Source organism: Loxodonta africana, chromosome 12 (genome assembly GCF_030014295.1).
Source record: "Loxodonta africana isolate mLoxAfr1 chromosome 12, mLoxAfr1.hap2, whole genome shotgun sequence".
NCBI lineage: Eukaryota > Metazoa > Chordata > Mammalia > Proboscidea > Elephantidae > Loxodonta > Loxodonta africana.
Window position 1 is genome coordinate 90,246,626 of NC_087353.1, and position 6,000 is coordinate 90,252,625.

Below are 6,000 nucleotides of genomic sequence, written 5' to 3' on the forward strand. Positions count from 1 at the left end.
TACCTCTTCCCCTGCCACTCAGCCTGATTCCTCAACTTTGCCTTTGATGTTCAGGGCTTCTAGACTGTCACATAAATCTATTCTGTTGTTTTTTCGGATCTTTGTTGTAAGAGGGACCACAGCAAGCGCGAGACTACTCCGCCATCTTTGCCCTGCCTCCTCTTCTGTTGTGTTTTAGGTGAAAGTTTACAGAGCAAGTTAGGTTCCCCTTCAACAATTTTTTACAAATTATTCTGTGCCATTGGTTATAATATTTACAATGTGTCAGCATTCTCATTATTTCCATCCTGTTTGTTCTGTTTCCATTCACCTAGCTTCCTTTCCCCCCCTCGCCCTCTCATCTTTGTTTTTGGGTAAAGGCTGACCATTTGGTCTTATATAGTTAATTGCTTAAGGGAGCATATTACTCACAGGTGGTACTGTTTATTTTATAAGCCAATCTATTATTTGGCTGAAAGATGACCTGCAGAAATAGCTTCGATTCCAAGTTCAAAGATTATCTTAGGGCAATAGTCTCAGGGGTTCCTCTAGTCTCCATCAGTCCAGTAGATCTGGCCTTTTTTAGGAATTTGAGTTTTGTCCTACATTTTTCTCCCATTCTATCCAGAAGCATCTATTATATCCCTGGTCAGAACAGCTGGTAGTGGTAGCCAGGCACCATTTAATTCTTCAAGTCTCAGGTTAGAAGAAGCTGTGGAGCGAGTGGGCTATTAGTCCCATGGACTAGTTTCTTCTTTGAGCCTTTGATTTCCTTCATTCTCTTTTGCTCCATGTGAGTAGAAACCAATAGTTGTATCTTAGGTGGCCGCTCACAAGCTTTTAAGACACTGGACACTACTCACCAAACTAAGGTGTAGAACATTATCATTGTGAGCTATGTTACGCCAATTGATTGAGTTGTCCCCTGTAACATTACAATTTTATCAGAGATCCAAGTTTAAGATACACTTTCTTATATCATTTGTTTTTCCAGGTTTCTACATAGTTTCTAGAACCATGATTTAAAAGCATAAAGGTATAAAAATAATATATGCAAACTGTGGTATATCCATACAATGGAATATTATTCAGCCAGAAAAAGGAATGAACTATTGATACATAGATGGATCTCAAAATAATTACGATAAGTGAAAGAAGCCAGGTCAAACAATAATAATTACTCCATGACACTATTTATATAAAACCAAACCCACTGCTGTCGAGTTGATTCAGGCTCATAGTAACCCCATAGGGTTTCCAAGGCTGTAAATCTCTGTGGAAGCAGACTTCTACATCTTTCTCCTATGGAGCTGCTGGTGGTTTTGAACCACTGACCTTTTGGTTAGCAGTCAATCACTTTAACTAATGTGCCAACAAGGCTCCTTTCATTTATATAAAATTCTAGAAAATACAAACTAACCTACAGTAACAACAGATCAGTGGTTGCCTAGGAGTGGAGAAAGGTTTGGAAGGGAGGTTATGTTTTAAGGAGGGGCAGGAGAAAACCTTTGGGAGTGATGGGCATGTTCATTATCTTGGTTTCATGGGTATAGCCATATGTCAAACCTTATCAAATTTAAAATTTTAAATATGTACAGTTCATTATATGTCAGTTTTACCTCAATAAAGCTGTTTAAAGAGACAAAATAATAATATATGTACATGGTAAAAGTTTAAATGGTAAAAGAGTATAAGATTAAAATATGAGTCCCTTCCTAGGCACAGCATTTAAAGCTCACCCACATATTCCATGTGTCCCCCATATATTTCCCAGCTTCCTTTGCAGTATGGTGGGGTCACGTGGCTGGTCTGATTGAGGCACACCAATGTTGTTACTAGGTGGAAGCCCCAGGTTCTCTCTCAGCATGGCTCGTACTGGTTGTACAAGGAAATGCAGTCAGTCGGTGCTTACTGATGCCAAGACTGCTTGCTAAGGACAGGCAGGCAGATTACTTTTAAAGGGGTTTACAAGTAGACAGTTCATACAAGTTACGTCAGCAACATTCTTGATCATGCTACGCAGGCGCAGTGGGGTTTCCATATAACCTGTAAGCAAAAGCAGGATTCAAATACAAAGCTGGGGCGGGGGGGAGGGCAGGGGGAAGCCCAGCAAAGGAAACAATTTTGCAATATAACACTGTAGGGGAGGAAGCCAGGTAAAGAATACAGGCTGTGGGGGCTCTGTTTCAATGTGTTACAGAGTAGAACTGATCTCCATAGGTAGGGTTTTCTTGGCTGTAATCTTTACCGAAGCAGATCACCAGGTCTTTCTTCCATGGTGCTGTTGGGTGGGATAGAACTCCAACCTCTTGGTTAGTACCTAAGAGTAAACCGTTTGCTCCACCCAGGGACCGCACTCATGTGCCTAGAGCTGTCATTTTTAACAGCTACAGAATATTACCGTGCTTGGAAGAACCATTCCTGTCTACACAATTAGACACTCACATTCCTCCCAAATGTTGCTCTTGCATACACTACTAGCTGCCGGGCATCAAGTGAACAGTGGTGAACAAAGCGGTCACGGCTCCTAACTCATGAACTTTATGGTCAAATGAGACCTTATCTACATTATTGCCAATCCTCAAAACAAACCTACGAGTAATGGTTGAGTATCTCTATTTGCATGTCAGAACACTATAGCTCCAAGAAGGTAAATATATGAGCTGAATACTATTCATTTTCTAGAGCTGCTGTAACAAAGTACCATGAATTGGGTGGTTTCTAAGAACAGAAATTTATTGTCTCACACAGTTCTCAAGCCTAGTAGACTCAATTCAAGGTGTCGACGGGGCCATGCTCTCTCCTAAGGCTCTAGAGGAAGATTCGGTCTCGTTTCTCCTGGCTTATGATATCCCAGGTGTTGTTTGGCTTGCAGCTGCAGCATAACTCTGTTGTCACATGGGCATCTGCCCTCTGTCTGTCTGTCTGTGTCTCTTCTCTTTTATAGGACACCAGTCATATTAGATTTGGGTCCACCCTTCCCTGGTCTAACTGAAAACATATTCGAAGACCCTATTTCCCAACAAGGCCATATTCGCAGGTATCAGGGGTTAAGACTTCAGCATAAATCTTTGGAGGGGACACAATTTAACCCATAACAAACACCTAGCATGACTTAGGATAGAGTAGATGTGCAATCACTCTGTGAGTCTTGGGGAGTCGCAAGACTAGCACCTGATGGAGGCAGGATTCACAGCCAGGCCTGCCTGGTTCACTACACCAGGCATGAGCTGGCCGGAAGAGCACACAGTCTCATGGGAGACACAAACATCAAGCAAATCCAGTACGTTCTCAATGGAGGCAGGTCTGGACCAGAGCCAGGTGGTGCATAAAGGACAGAGCGGCTGGGCTACTGGAGGGAGTCCGAAGAGCAGAGGCCTGGAGGAGAGGTGGAAGCAGGCCTTGTGGACAGCTGGGTGATCCTTCCAAGCAAAAGGATCAGCATGGGAGGATGTGGGTGAGAGAGTCTGGCACACTGAGGAAACTCCAAGTAGGTGGTTAATATGGCTGGAACAGAAAGCAGGCAAGATTCAGAGATGGAGACAAGACTGACCAAGTTGGTGAGGTTGTGCAGGACCTGAAACGTCAGGCCAGAGTTTGTATTTATCCTGAGGGTGACAAATAAGAACTACTAAGGATTGAACTTGATCAGCCTTGGGCAACGGCAGCCTGGTGGATGGAGTCTTCCCTCCTGACAATAGAAGGGGAACTTTGACAAGGTAACCCAAGGCTGGGAAGCTGATGACACCCTTTGAGCATAAAAGGTCCATCTTCCTGCAGTGAAGGATGTGATCCTGCTTAGCTCTTCCAGCCTAAGGTTCTCCCTTCTCTCCTCCAGCTTCAGGATCTGAGGCCTTGATAACCAACTTGCCATCTATAAAGTTCACACAAGAGGAGGAATAACCTGGTGGAGGTGTGCAGAAATGCAGAGGAGTAAAAAGACAGTGAGGGAGTGGGGGAAGGAGAGCTCAAGGGAGAGGGAATGGCCACATTCTCTGGCAGCTATGGGTTTGCCATGTTGAACACATCAAGATCTAGGGCAAAGGCCCTCTGCCTGTGTGCCTTTCTCAGGGTCGAGCTGCAGTCTATATTACTTGAACTAGAAGCAAAGAGATGTTGAACATTTTCCAGAAGACTGGGTGTCCTTGACTGGCTGGCCACCTTCTGTGGTTAAGGGTGTGGTACTGAGGTTTCTGGAGCATGGACCTTTTTGAACAGGACTGTGGGAGTAGAGAGTAACTGGGTCTGCTGTCTTAGGGAGCGTAGCCCAGAAAGAACATTCTAAGAAGATGACACTTAAGCAGAGACTTGAATGAGGTGGTAGAATGAGTTATGCAAATATCTGGGAGAAGAGAGCTGTAAGTGCAAAGGCCCTGAGGCACGAGCAGGCTTGGCTCCTTGTTCAATGAATAGCAAGGAGGCTCAAGTGGCTGGAGCAAAATAAATGAGAGGGGGAAGGTAGGAAGCAAGCTCAGAGAAGTACCCAGCGGCTGATTTCTAGAGGGCCTGTGGGCTTTAAAATTTTATTCTACTGGGAAGCCACTTGAGCGTGAGAGCAGGAAAGTAACAGGCCATGATTTACCTTTTAAAATGATACCCTGGTCACTGTGTGGAGGATGTACTTAGTGGGGCATGGATGGACGCAAGGAGACCAATCAGAAGGCTACTGAAGAGATCCAGGTAAAAGATGATGGTGGTTTGTATTAGAGCGGGTTTCTCAACCTCAGTACTATCAACATGTTGGATTGGATGAGTTTATGTTGTGGGAGGATGTCCTGTGCATTGTAGGATATTTAACAGCACACCTGGTGTCATAGATTGAATTATGTCTCCCCAAAAATGTGTGTATCAATTGGGCTGGGCCACGATTCCTGGTATTGTGTGATTTTGCTATATGTTGTAAATCCTGCCTCTAGGATGTTAATGAGGGCGGATGGGCGGCAGTTGTGTTAGTGAGGCAGGACTCAGCCTACAGGATTAGTTTGTGTCTTGAGGCAATCTCTTCAGAGATAAAAAGACAGAAGCAAGCAGAGAGACTGGGGACTTCATACTACCAAGGAAGCAGTGCCAGGAGCGGAGCACATCCTTTGGACCTGGGGTTCCTGCACAGAGGAGCTCCTAATCTGGGGGAAGATTGATGAGAAGGCCAACAGAGAGAGAAAGCCTTCACCTGGAGCTGACACCCTGAATTTGGGCTTTAACCTACTAGACTGTGAGAGAATAAATTTCTCTTTGTTAAAGCCATCCACTTGCGGTAACTCTGTTATAGCAGCACTAGGTGACTAAGACACCTGGCCTCTACCCACTAGATGTCAGCAGCACTCTCCTCACCTCAGTTAAGACAACCAAAAATGGCTTCACATGTTGCCAAATGTCCCCTGGGGTTGAAATTATCCTTCTCTGAGAACTGCGGTATTAGAGCGATATCACAGAGGAAGCAAGACAAGGCTGGAGACATATTTTGAAGGTAGGCTGGGAAAATTTGCTGATGGAATGGATGCTGATGATGGGATGCAAGAAAAAGAAGAATCGAGAACGACTTCAGTTGTCTGCGCAACAGGGTGTGCCTGATTCACAGAATGTCACAGCTTTTGTCAGAAGGCTCCTCTGGGCCATTCGGTTGCCCAATAAATGAGCACTTTCCCTTGGGGTTTTTCTGTCTTGTCAGTCCTTAGGCCTGCTGCTTCTGAAGGAAAGCGCTAGACAAACGTAACACCCCTGATTCTGGTCATACAACACTCTCCTTCGGCACCAGTGCCTGCTCCCTGCTTTAAGGTATGAGAGTTGTCTGTGGAAAAGTCAAAGAATGAGGCTTCAGTGACTCCACAGGGAAATATTTGACACTTTTCTCCTATCCTCTGGAATTCACGCTTGCATGTCCTACGGAAATTGTTGTGTTTCATATCAGCACAAATGAATTTCACAATGTGAATGTGAAGCAGTTAAATGGGTTTCAGGGGATTCCCACTTCCACCATTTTGCCTAGATAAATACACCAAGAAAGTAGTTTGGGCACTGTGT